We start from the raw sequence: 14018 nt of genomic DNA, 5'->3' as shown, positions 1-14018 counted from the left end.
CTCAAGTTTTATGACTCATGACTCAGAGTTGTTTTTGATCTTTGTTTTCCTGTATATAAAGCCAACAGACTGGTGAAGAGCTCACAAAAATAGCCTTGGCTTCCAGAGAAATGAACTCACTCCCTAAGACACAGGTCTTAGCCACAGTGCTTTCCAACAGTAAGTCCAGGTCTAAGTCCAGGTCAAATACAAAGGTGGTAGTCTACAAAGAGGAACGTAATGTGAGGACACACACTTGAGTTGGCAAAGTCTTCCTTGCCAGTGTAGATCAGTACTTATTAAGTATTTCCCGGCATGAGAGTTTCATAGTAAGTGATGGGAGGAAATTGGCTAATTGTTTGGACTTATGCCTCCTCTAGGTTTAGAACCAAATAATTCAAGACACAGAAGAAATTTCCAAAACATGGCAAAATCCCATATTACATTCACTAAAGAAGGAGGTGGCATTAATTTGTAGATTGTGGCACTTCTCAAGATCTAAAGGCTGTCAGAGGAGCATTTCAGCAGGGTTGACTCTAGAAGTTGATGCAGAGTCAAGGTCATACTCCAGAAGTGTAGAAAGGCCTGCTGGACAGGAAAAAACCTTCTGCCAATGAAGTCAGAGAAGGCTCACGCCACAGACTGCAGTCCTGCTGAAGCAGATGACCCAACCGGTGCCACCCAGAGGAGATTGTGGTAGGCTGACATTGTCCAGTGAGAAATCTGATTGACTATTCCCAATCAGACTCAGTGATCATGAACCACAGAACTGCAATGGACATAGCTGTTGACAACTGCACAGCAGCAGCTGAAGGAGTCAAATCTTGTTGCAAATTTTTCTAACATCATCCTAATAAAATGAAGCTAACGCTTATATATGAAGAAGACATCCCTGACCCACCACACATATTGAAATACTCATTGTATTCCATAGGGGAGGGGCAACTGGTAGTTTGTACACTTATGTCTTCACTGTGTTAGTTTGTTCTCCTTAGGTCAATAGCACGTATTTTTTAATTAGTTGATAAGGGGTTGGAAATGATTTTTCTCTGAAGGAAAAAAAAACAAGAAAATCAAACCTTTGGCACTGGTCTAACTGGATGACTGAATTAGCCCTACCCACTGAATCCAACTGAGTTAGCCAGCCCAGACAGGGGGGACGGCCATGAAGCAGGCCCCAGGGAGTGGCTGACTGACTTTTTGAAATGTTTCCAGTGGGTGGGTCTCTAATCTGACAGGAGTCCAGGACATATCTGGGACATAGCAACAATTCCTCTTAAGGGCCATCTCTAAAACACTAAGGTGAAAACAGAAGCTTTCTCCTTCTGTGAAATGTCACTTCACATTTTACCACGGTCTAAGACTCAAAGGCCCATGTTACATTGAGTGCTAAACTCAGCCATCCTTGGGAGTTCTGATATCTTCTGTAGTTGCTGGATTAACATGCAAATAGGCCACTTTTTAGACTGTTTAATGGACAGCCAGCATTAACTCTACGGGAAAAGAGGGAGTGAAAAAGGAGGAGGGGGACTAGCAGGAAATGGGACATCCATCCTGTCACAGGAAATAGACAGTAGTGACTAAGAATATTGATGGAAATATTGAAAATCAATTTTAAGTGTTTCTTACATGGAAAATCAAAAGTAGGACATTTCATACATCACTACTGGCCTGATTCTTTCATTCCTTGCCTGTCATTTTGAATTGTGCCTTTTTTTTTTTCAGATTGTTTTCTTCTTGACTAAAGCGGAGAAAAAGAAGCTGACTGGATGTGGTTCTCTGTAGAAGGAATCTCACAGGTTGTGGCTTTGTCAGCTCTCCCAGGTCCAGTCCGACACATAATTTATGTACATGAAACCTATACATTTATTTTTAAAATTTCAAAAATCCTGCTTCTTACAAATGAAAGTCTTGATTTCCAGATGTTGTTTCTGTTGTGGGTTCTACAAAGTCAAAGCTGACCAATGATTCTTAGTCCCACTGTATCTGCCATATCATGCCACCGTATCATTGCCGAGGGCAATGCCTTCAGAAAGCTACCCCTGCTGCTCAAGGGATGGGGAAGGAATTAAAGAAGTTAAGGAATAGGAAGCCATGTTAATATCTGTAAGTATTATCTTGATGAATGTGATAAAAAGTGTCTTGAACAATAAAACAGCACAGAATTGACACACTACCTATGCACCCACACCCTGATATTACTCTTTCACAGCTGCTGCTCTACCCACATCATGGTTATGCGGCCTCCATGACTCTGACACTGTCACTTGGAAGGGCCATTTATGTCTCATCACCACAGTTTCATGTTAAAGGTACTCAGGGAGACGAAAATTCTATTAATAATTTTCTCTAGGGGCCAGTAAAAAACCAATAATTTTCTCTATATTTCTAGCTTTCTTTAATAATAAGTCAAACCTGTCATTGTCACAAAATATCTAGTAAAGAATAGAAGTTTCATTTTTGTTGGAGAGGTGATTTAGAAGCTGGGAAAGATAGCCATTTTAACTGATATGAACAGTCCATTTTTTAAAGAGGGGTCATTCTGATGCATGGTCTTAGTTATTCCCATCTAAGATTATTTTCTTCCTATGATTTTGGAGAATTAAGGGCCATGAAGGAATCTGAATACAGGCACTTCAGACTCAGACATCACACTCTGTTTATTAGGTTATGTAAAATGGGCATAATTTTACAGAGTTACGCAAATCAAAATATCTGCTTATGATGTTCTCTCCCTAGATCAGGATCTAAACTCCCTATTACCAAAAGTTATTGTTCTCTCTTGAGATGTGTACACAGCTGATCTTGCTCAGTATTTGTTAATAGGAAATTGGGAGAGACAATAAGGGAGAAGGTACATTCAGTTCTCATCTTCCTTTCAAACTGGAGGAAAGGCTTAAAAAGGAGCTGACAGGTCTGAGCTCAAGGCTACCTGGACTGGATTTCTAGCATTTCACTTGTGGGGTGATCCCGAACTAAGTGGTCCTGACTTAGGAAAACAGAAGTTAGAAATGGTCTTATGGTTGGTGGGAAGAAGGTTAGTGAAGGAGTTAGAATAACTCTGCCAGCTCTGGAGGAGAATAAAAAGACTTTCTTCCCTCTGGACTTTAGAGAACTGAGTTCTTGGTTTTGAGAAGAAACCTGTTCAAAAGCTACTATTAGATATGGTCGGTCCCCAAAACAAGCCAGAGATAAGGAGAAGGGACCCATCGGAGATTCCGCTGAGGAAGTCTATAGTCAATGGACTTTAGGAAGAATGCTATCATTTTCCAGGTTTTAGTTTTTTTATGTTTCCTTTAACTTTTTGTAAAGTCTTATAAGCACTAGAAGCTGTCCTCAGCCATTACTGTGTGCAATTACAGGCAAAGCTTGGCCTAAACCTTAACTAAAGAGGTACAGAAGGAGTAGCAGCTTTCTAAAGAAAGGTGCTTTCCCACTGGTAGAAATGACTACAGAAGAATGGTCCAGTTATCAGAAGCCAACGGCTGCCTGCAGTAGGCAACCACAACCCGGAGGTATCTATGGACCAAAGCCATCACCCATCCCGATGTGCCCAAAGACATTTCGTGAGAAGAACGTGGTAAAAGTCAGCTTTTGCAATCTTGCAATGTGGGAAATTGTGCCATAATGAGTGGGATGTCAAAAGGAGACATTATTTCAGTCACAGGTTGCTAAAGTCTGAGACATTTCAGTTCTAGTAACAATACTTTCCCATATCTAGGGTTAAAGGCCCACCTAAGATATTGAAATACTTCCAAACTGATTGGCAACTAGTAACTGTCCTTGGCTACTCCAGACCCAACCCAAGCACCTCCAGGACATTCTCACAATCTAGCAACCAAAAAGTCAACAGCTGACACAGCTGGGGTCCTCAAGAGCCTGTGCCACCACCACCACATGCTGAGTATTAAATTGTTTGGCCATTACTTTGCCTACATTTAGCTGAGCCTGACTATAAGAGATACTAGAGGGGGCCGGCCCCGTGGCCAAGTGGTTAAGTTCACACACTCTTCTTAGGCGGCCCAGGGTTCTCTAGTTTGGCTCCTGGGCATGGACCTACGCACTGCTCATCAAGCCATGCTGTGGCAGTGTCCCAGATAGAAAAACTAGAATGACGTACAACCAGGATATACAACTATGTACTGGAGCTTTGGGGAGAAAAATTTAAAAAAATAAAAAGAGGAAGATTGGCAACAGATGTTAGCTCAGGGCCAATCTTCCTCACCAAAAGAAAAAGGCATACTTAAAAAAAAAGATACAAGAAAATATTTTAAAATGGTGTTTATTTTTAAATAGTTTATTTGGATAAAAATTAAGACCAACCCATGTAGGCTACATAAAGAATAATATAGTAAATGCCTTATGAGTACAGATCCACAGGGAACTGTAAAAAGTTGGAGTGATCAGGGAGGCTGATGGAGGCCAGGTCAAGGGAAAGCACAAGTTTTCTTAAAGGAGTGTGGGCTTCTCTCCTGTCCTGGGTTGGGTTAATATTTTCGCATTACCCTCACTCTAACAATACATACCTCTTTGCCACACGAAAAAAGATAATTGTCGCTAGGCTGTGCAACTTCCCTCCTTTGTTTGCCAACAACTCAACACCGTGTTGATTTTCCTATGCAGTAGTAATTAGAGAAACTATGAGGCTGCAATATGCTGAGAGAGAAAATGGGCCATCTCTTGTCCCAAGTTATAAAGATGCCAAAATTATCAGGGCCAACTTTATTATTACTTTATTCTTAATAAAATTTGGAATCAACTGTATATAAATAATGACCCAATTAATTCATTTAAATGAATTCACTAATTTAAAATGAATTGTGATCAACTGTTAGGAGCAGCTTATATTATCCCAGCATCTTGGTTATTAATTCCATACAAAGCTGACTGTATATTTAACTCAGAATGAAGGCAATAAAAAGCAAAGTCATGAAATACAGAATATACAGGAATAAAACTAGAGAAACGTAAAAAAGTCCAATTACATACCCTTCTTCAAAGTTTCTAAAATTCAGTCTATCATCTCAATATCAAAAAAAGACACATCATCAGATTAATGATACTACTTGTCAAGAAACTGATGAAAAGAAGTTATAATAGGGGAAAAATAAATTTTCCATTCCTTTCAGCTGACCAAAGCAAAAGATTTGCTTAATTGGGTACCATAGTTGAAGCTTTGACTGTTCCACTGCCTAGTAAATAAAAGCCATTTTCACAAGTCAGATAATTAGGTGTCAGAGCATGTGATATCCAACTACATGAGGGAAAAACACTAAGAAACCACTCCTTCATGCCCCAAAACACCACATATAATTTTTTTTTAAAGGAAAATGTCCTCTAGAAAGCTCCATGAAGCATGCCCTAGGAATAGGGGCATAGCTGTGTTAATGAAAATTTGTGCAGAAGTTATTAAAAGAATTTTGAATTAAAAAAATGAAATCCAGGAAAGGAGAGGCTTCCAGTAATATATAACTCACAAGAAAGAGCTTGGCCATTTTCTTTCAACCATTATACTTCTAGCAATGTATGAAGTTTAAGAGGGTCCCCATTACCCTGCCATGAGCTCATGGTCATGAACGATCCAAAGCACTGCTAATCAGATCTTTCTTCTCTGATGGCATTAAGAAGATGCTAGGAACAAGAACCACCCCTCTTCTAGTAGGAAGTATATTGTATGAAAACCTTTCCGTCTAAATTTCTAATATTTCAAAATTGTGTCCTAATTTTCTGGCCATATGTGTACAGTAGTTTTCTTACGCAAATACATCTTTTTCTTCCATTTTTCTACCCCCACCACTCCTTTAACGCCTGCAGTCACTTTTAAGCTTGTTTCTAGCATCCCGCCATCTTTTTCTTCTGGAAAAGTACTGTTGACAGGGATGCTCCATAGAGGTCTTGCCTTCCTTCAAGGTTCGAGAGTCTTTAATAAAAGAGAACGTTGGCTCACCTCTTGGCTGAACCCCCACACCCCAGGAGTCTTTCTCTGGTCCCCAGTCTAGGTTAGCCCCCACCTCCCACACCCACAGACACTCCCATGAAGCCCAGAGCCTCCTCATTCATCACGGCTTGTCGATGCTGATCACTCGCTCCCCCGACATTGTACCATGAGAGAGGTGCCAGTGCTGCATCCCTGCTGTAACCACAGTCTCAGAGCGGTGCCTGCAATGCAGCGGGCAGTCCGTGCATATATGCTGAATGTCAAACCAAGAATATAATTCATTATATATTTTTTAAATGTTATATATATTTTATGTTGTATTACCTTATATGATATTTTTACATATTTTATAAATTATATAATATACTTTATATCTTCATTTCAGCTCGCAGGAAATTTCTAATCCGATTTCTACCTTGGAAATGTTTTTCTATCCAGAAGGTTTTTTCTCTAGAAAAACTTAAAACCATAAAACTAATACTTGCTTTCCAACAAAGATTTTTCAAAGCTAAGACCATGACTTTTTAAAAATAAATATTTCATTCCCCCTCATTTCACTGTAGGCCAAGGATAAAAACTATTTGAAGAGCCTAAAGAAATTACTATGTTGTAGAACCACTAGAAGCTAATAGAAAGGTTCTCAGTGTACCGTGGGGTCCTAACCTGTGAGGATGATGCTCCAGAAGAAACCCACGCCCTCCCACCTACACTGCCCTCATCCCCAGCAGGGTGAGTGCTCCTCTCCAAGGCCAAGAAGGTGGAGCCAGTCCTTCCACTCAGACTTTATCACTAGTTTAAAAGCTTCAGTGATTCACATGTGCCAAAGGTCATTAGTTTCACTCTGGAAAGAAGGCTTTTGAGACAAGGGAGAGTGAATGAGAGCATATGGAAATACTTCATGCGGGGAAGAAACGGTGCTGTGTGAAGAGGACAAACTTTGCTAACACAGCCCAAATTTTGCAAGCCTTCATGAGGCCCAGGAGTGGTTCCATGGGATAAATTCTGCCCAAGCTTGCAATGTGCAGTACCATCCTTAATTATTTCATTTTTATCGACTAGGACTTGATAGGAACCTTTCCAGCAGTTGGGAGGTTGTGTTGTCGAGGAGTAAACCACACATGACGCTCTAATGAGGAGAAGACAGAGCCTATTCACCCAGTCAACTGGAAGAGCATTTGCTTTGTGGAGCCCTAACAATGATTAAGGCAGCAAGACTTGCCTCAGAAACTGTTCTTCTTGATAGAAGAAATACCGGAGAGGCCAGCATTCATGGTTTCTGTCTGAAGTTCAAAAATGGTTCTTTTTTTTTCCTCACTAAAGAGAAAAAAATACAAAAAAAAATGGTTATAAACTGTTAATTATAGCTTATAACAGTCATAATCCCAGAGAATTTGATCATTAACATAGTTAATGACCAGTTTGTTAGTGTGTTAACTGCTCTCAGCTCCATCCTGGGATACACAATTAACAAGCCAGTCATTAAATACTAGTAATGACTAATTATTCCAGCATTAAAAGCTTAAATATAAATAAAAATGAGGTTGAAACTCTTTAAATTAATGGGTTAATGTGTCTTCTCTTTACCATGGTTGTACTGTGTGTTATGTTCTCATGAACAATGTTATTTCTAGAGGGGATACGGCTGTTTCCGAGTGGGGTTCGATTTATGTCTGTAGCAGATGTTTAATCTCCCACATATTGGCTATTGTTTTAAAAGTCCCTGTACTTCCCCTTAAAGGAATCTCCTTAACTCACATTTTCCTCAGGTCTTTGGGGGGTTATTTTGAGGTGTTCAAGGTTTGTATTCTGTTGGTTTTTTTTTTTTTACTTTGCCCTCACATTTCAATTTTAAAACTTTATTCCTTGCTTTGCTAACCCCAGGATCACACATACACAGACATCTTTGCCGTGTTATCAATATCATTATTGTCAACCAATATCAATTCCACATAAGCCTGATCTATGGCTATTTCAATAGAACAATATATTAACTTTGGACAGAATTTTATTATACCAAAGTGATTTTATTTTAGGTCCAGTTGTGTAAATGTGAATTCACATGCCTCCTCTGATCCAGAGAGTATATCTGAGATGGAAGGAGTGAAATTCATATTAGCCCCATGGTTTTGTTTTGAGGAAGATTAGCCCTGACCTAACATCCACTACCAATCCTCTCCTTTTTTTTTTTTAAAAAAGATTTTATTTTTCCTTTTTCTCCCCAAAGCCCCCCAGTACATAGTTGTATATTCTTCGTTGTGGGTCCTTCTAGTTGTGGCATGTGGGACGCTGCCTCAGCATGGTTTGATGAGCAGTGCCATGTCCGCACCCAGGATTCGAACCAACGAAACACTGGGCCGCCTGCAGCGGAGCACGCGAACTTAACCACTCGGCCATGGGGCCAGCTAATCCTCTCCTTTTTGCTGAAGAAGACTGGCCCCAAGCTAACATCCGTGCCCATCTTCCTCTACTTTATACGTGGGGTGCCTGCCACAGCATGGCTTGACAAGCAGTGCTTAGGTCAGCACCTGGGATTCGAACTGATGAACCCTGGGCCTACGAAGCAAAACGTGCAAACTTAACCACTGTGCCACCGGGCCAGCCCCATTAGCCCCTTTTTTTAAACAAGAAAGCCAAGGCAAAGAGAAGTCACATGAACTGCCTGAGGCCAGACAGCAGGTTGCTGTCAGAGCGAGAGTTGAGAGTAAGTGGTATAGTGGAAGGAGCCCCAGGCTAGGATCAATGGACCTGATTCTTTTCCTAGCTCTGTCAAGCTAGAAATATGTATAAACTTTGAGGACTACAGCTTTCTGGTTTTCAGTTTTCTCATGAGTGAAATGAGGTTTTAAACTTGATAACCTCCTAGATTTCCTCCAGTTCTGGCCCCTTAATTCACAGATCTGTCAAGTATTACGCCAAGAGGCAGTTTAATTAAAAACCATGACGTAATTCAGTTCTATAAAAGAAACGCATTAAGATGAACTGAATTAACTAGGGCAAGTTTATAAGGAAGAAAAGACATGACCCATGTTCAAAATGACAGGTTCTGTGGAACACAGAATAGTGTTTTTGGTAAAGAGAACGTTAAAACATGGTTGTGGAAACAAGACAAGTCCACATATAAGCAAGAAAACTATAAAAAGTGATAAGAAAAAATCAAAATTATATTTTAGTAGTTTAAATTCTATAGGCTTCAGAAAAAGACAACATTAATAGTCATTTCTTTGATAACCTGTGGCATTTCTTTCCTCCATCACGGTTTGAGTGAAAATCTTCCTGGCCCTCTCTCACTCCTGCTTCTCTGTGTTTGAATCTCAGCAGGGCAATCTAGAGCATGGAGCCCTATAAGTGTCTTCAAAGCCAAGTTGGATCATTCAAATGAAGCCTCTGCGCCTTTCCAATATTTCACACGTTCCAAAATCCTGCCCACCAAGGACAGACGTGTACAGACAGACACAGACATTCTTTTTCTTATTTTTTCGAGGAAATTCAGGATACAAGCAAACCGGCAGAATAAAAGTTTGGGTGATAGATGAGAACATCACCTGCCTAAGACAGTTTGAGAAAGTTACCGACAAATGAGAGAAACCCAATCATTTTTAAGTTATTTGGTCAATACTGACAAATTCTTTCCTACCTTTGAGCTCATCTTGGTCACCAGTATTAGGCTATGGTGCCTTCCTAAAATGCTTTATGCTTCTCAAAGCTTTTTTTCTGGGTGTTATAGAATGAGGACAAGGCTGGTAGATTTAGGATCATGATTCCCAGTTTATAGATAAACTTCTCAGAGACAAGTTTATCTATATTGGCTGGTGTACCCAATTAGAGCCGCACAAATGTGTTCTCATCAATGATGCACATGGAACCCAGCCAAAAGGGTTCTTTACTGAACTTTCAATAAATATGCTGTAAACTATACCTTTAGCTGAACTAGAAAAATGTTTAAACAAGTTTTCAGTGAGGCAGTTCTGACTAAACCTAACTAAACCTATGACGTTTTTAAACTGTTGAGCTAGAATAAAACTAAAATATTACAATATTGTTGAATCTGAACTCAAAGGGAACTGAAAATCTATTTTTGTACTAATCCGCTTTATTGTTGTCATCATGCCTGGTGGGTGGGAGAGTTTCTGAAAATCATAGCATAAAATAAGGGCAGTGAGAAGGCAAAAAGATAAATAACAAACCAGGAAAATATGGTTGCAACTTATACAGCAGAGAAATGATTAATGTCCCTCATATATTAACAGCTTCTAAAGCCCAATGACCACCCCCCCCCCCCCGAAAAATGGGCTGGAGAAATGAACAGACAGGCACAGAAACAGAAATTCACATGGCTCTTAGCCATATAAAAAGATGCTCAACCTTGCTCACAAAAAGAGACATGCAAATTGAAACTGCATGAAATATCATTTCTTACGTATTAGATTAGCAAAAATCCAAAGTTGACAGCATCCTCTGTGGGGGAGACTGTGGGGAAACAAGTGCTCTCATACGTTTTTGGTGGGGGTGAAAAGAAGAGAATGTGGCAAAAGGTGCATTTACCTTCTGACCTAGCAATTCCAATTTCAAGAATCCATCACAAAATTCAGTGGTAAAAATACAAAAAGACATATATGCAGGATATTCATTTCCAATTTCTTTGTATTGGCAAGAGACTAGACATTAGATACAAAGTAAATGTCCACCAATTGGAGACTAATTGAATAAATTGTGGAACAACCAGCTATATGATAGAGAACTATGTTGCTGTGAAAAAGAATGAGAATTATCTCTATGTGTTACTATGGTGTGATATCCAGGAAATATTATAAGTAAAGAAAACAAGATGAGGAAAAGTATACTTCACTTTATATATGAAAGAGTGAAATACAAAAAATATACATATTATATACGTAATACATATGTTATATGTAATGTGTTTCTACTTTTGAAATTCCTAGTATTAAAAAGAAATGATTACTTATAAAATAGGGAATCCAGTGGAAAGGAGAAAGAAGCCAAACTCCTTCAAATGTACTTTGCTTTGTTGATTTGACTTTGGAACCATATAAATATTCTACATATTAATATAACAAATTTAAATTTTAAAAGCAATGCCTAAAAATTGAAAATATGATTAAACAAATGAGCCAAAATATATATCCAGCTGGTATCATAAAGACACAGGAAGAAAATATTCCAACAGATTTTAAAACACAGTATTTTTGCCATATGTTCCTACTGAGATATATCCTAAAGACAGAAACCACTATGAAATAAAAAATCTTAAACTGTGTCCAGTAATCAAGCATATTATTATGCTGAGACGATTATTGGTATAAAGTGGAATGAAGCTAAGAACTCTTAGCATGGAAGGAAAGAGAGTACATATGTAAAATGAATGAAGTTCTGAAAAATCCCAACAGTTCTGAATTTGAATTGCTGTATTTCATATTTTTAAAATATTCCAGGAGCTGGCTCTGGGGCACAGTGGTTAAGTTTGCCACGCTCCGCTTTGGCAGTCCAAGTTCACAGTTTTGGATCCTGGGTGCAGACCTACACCATACGTCAGCCATTCTATGGCAGCAACCCACATACAAAGTGGAGGAAAACGTGCACAAATGTTAGCTCAGAGCTGATATTCCTCAAGCAAAAAATAAATAAAATATTCCAGCCCTGTGCTCAGAAAGGCCTAAAAATAAAAATCAACCTTCTAGCAATGAGTGCCTCTAATACCCAGATTGTGGTCTCCAAATATTATTTCCCACTAAAGAGACAAAGGATCCCAGGAAAGATGTTAAGTTTAGGTCTGGAGCAAGAGAGGTACCAGATGGGCTCAGAAAAACTTGTCATAAAAATTGCAACAACATTATCAAAGACAAATAGGATCTTGTCAAAAGGACACAGGAACTGACTGAAGAGTTTCTCACTGGCCAACAATAAGACTTTTTGATCACTGATCAAGATAACTGAAATGGATCAAAACATCACATGCATTTAAATTAATGAGCTCATAATGATATATATTTTTTAAAAAACTAATTGGAATCCCATTCGAATAGGAGATGTTAGTGGCTTACATCATTATTTTGAAAACTGGTCAATAAAGGGCAAGAGTTATGCATCTATTCTGAATTTTCTGTACAAACTGAGCCCCTGGGCTACCAAATAGTTAAAAAGAGCAGCTCCTCTTCATAGAAGTACCTGAGGTCATAGATGAAAGGGAATATGGAATATTACCATTGTGAAACCCCCAATGAAGTAACAGATCAAGGCAATAAGCATCAGTGGCTGCTGACATCATAAAAAGAAAGAAAGCCACACAGTAAATGTCTCCTGATGAAAGAAAACATCACCATCTATGAGTTTATTTGCCAAAAAATAAATTAAACCCGAATCTGATCAAGCCTCCTTGAGATCCAGCTACCAGTTTCAGGAAATACACAGGAAGAACGCATTAAGTGACATCACCATGTTGCAATAAACAAAATCTTGACTGTGGAAAACTCTACAGGACAAATGACCCTATTTCTCCTACAAACAATACGCCAAGGAAATAAAAAAAGATGGAAGGGGAACTTATAAATTAAAAAGGCACTCATGAAATGTAGCTAGCAATATCAGTTCATGGGCCTTATTTGGATCCTCATTCAAAGAAAACTGGGGGAAAATATTCATAAAACCATTAGAAATTTGAATACTGACTGGCTATTGAATGATATTAAGAAACTATTTTAACTTCTTTTACGTGTGGTAATAGTGTGGTTATGGTTTCTAAAAGTTATTATCTTTTAGGGATGCATAATGAAATATTTTACAGAGATGACGTGATTTCTAGAAGCAGCAGGTCAGGATATAGGCGAAACAGGATTGTCCATGAGTTGTTGCATTTTGAGCCAAGGTGGTACATGCAGGAAGCTTCGTTATATTATTCTGTCTATTTTGGTAAACTTCTATCATAAAATGTTTTTTCAAAATGTGGGAGATGAAAAGGTGGAATGAGGGGTTTGCCCAGTGGCTCAGCAGTTAAGTTCGCACAGCCTGCTTCGGAGGCCGGGGGTTCACTGGCTCAGATCCCGGATGTGGACCTGCCCACAGCCTGGCAAGCCATGCTGTGGCAGGTATCCCACATATAAAATAGAGGAAGATGGGCATGGATGTTAGCCCACGGTCAATCTTCCTCAGCAAAAAAGAGGAGGTTTGGTGGTGGATGTTAACTCAGTGCTAATCTTCCTCAAAAAATAAATAAGTAAATAAATAAATAAATGTGGAATGAGTTGATTTTTTTGTGGTAATTTTTATTTTAATTTTATTTATTGTTTTTTTTTGAGGAAGATTAGCTGAGCTAACATCTGCTGTCAATCCTCCTCTTTTTGCTGAGGAAGACTTGCCCTGAGCTAACATGCCCATCTTCCTCTACCTTATATGTGAGATGCCTGCCACAGCATGGCTTGCTGACCAGTGTCATGTCCGCACCCAAGATCCGAACCAGCGAACCCCAGGCCACCGAAGCAGAATTTGCAAACTTAACCGCTGTGCCACCAGGCCGGGCCCTATTTTATTTTATTTTTTTGAGGAAGATTAGCCCTGAGCTAAGTACTGCCAATCCTCCTCTTTTTGCTGAGGAAGACTGGCCCTGAGCTAACAACCATCCCCATCTTCGTCTACTTTACATGTGGGAAGCCTACCACAGCATGGCTTCTACCAAGCAGTGCCATGTCTGCACCCGGGATCAGAACCGGTGAACCCCAGGCCGTGGAGAAGCAGAACATGTGAACTTAACTACTGCGCCACTGGGCCGGCCCCTGGCCCCTATTTTTTAACTTAATAAAATAAAAAATAACTTAATAACTTTTCCTATTTCACTAGTCAACCCCTGATCTATGGTCCTGTGAACACAATCCTAGGTCCTTATAAGACAAACTGAGTAAGACAGTAATAGCTAAGCCTTGAATGCTTCTATATAAATCACCTAACCTTCCACCAAAAATTAGTGCAACTAAACCTCTCTCTGTCCACGTAGTTCCCTAAACCTCAGACTTAAAACACTCAAAGTGCAGCTGTAACTTCAGGGTTTCCAGCAGCTAAAGCTGAACTGTGTTTAGAATTCCCAGTAAAAGGT

General features: G+C 39.3%; 1 long non-coding RNA gene across 9 annotated transcripts in view; it reads right to left on the bottom strand.

Annotated features, from left to right (window-relative positions):
• Positions 1–14018, bottom strand: part of LOC138925399 (uncharacterized) — a 235920-nt gene that overhangs the window by 146514 nt on the left and 75388 nt on the right. For all 9 annotated transcript variants that reach the window (XR_011441506.1, XR_011441501.1, XR_011441503.1 and 6 more), the window contains one exon: positions 7137–7231. This is a non-coding gene — a long non-coding RNA (uncharacterized lncRNA). The remainder of the gene's footprint in view (positions 1–7136; positions 7232–14018) is intronic.

This window comes from Equus caballus, chromosome 8 (genome assembly GCF_041296265.1).
Source record: "Equus caballus isolate H_3958 breed thoroughbred chromosome 8, TB-T2T, whole genome shotgun sequence".
Classification (NCBI taxonomy): Eukaryota; Metazoa; Chordata; class Mammalia; order Perissodactyla; family Equidae; genus Equus; species Equus caballus.
The sequence above is the reverse complement of the archived record's forward strand: the minus strand, read 5'-3'. Positions and strand labels throughout refer to the sequence as shown.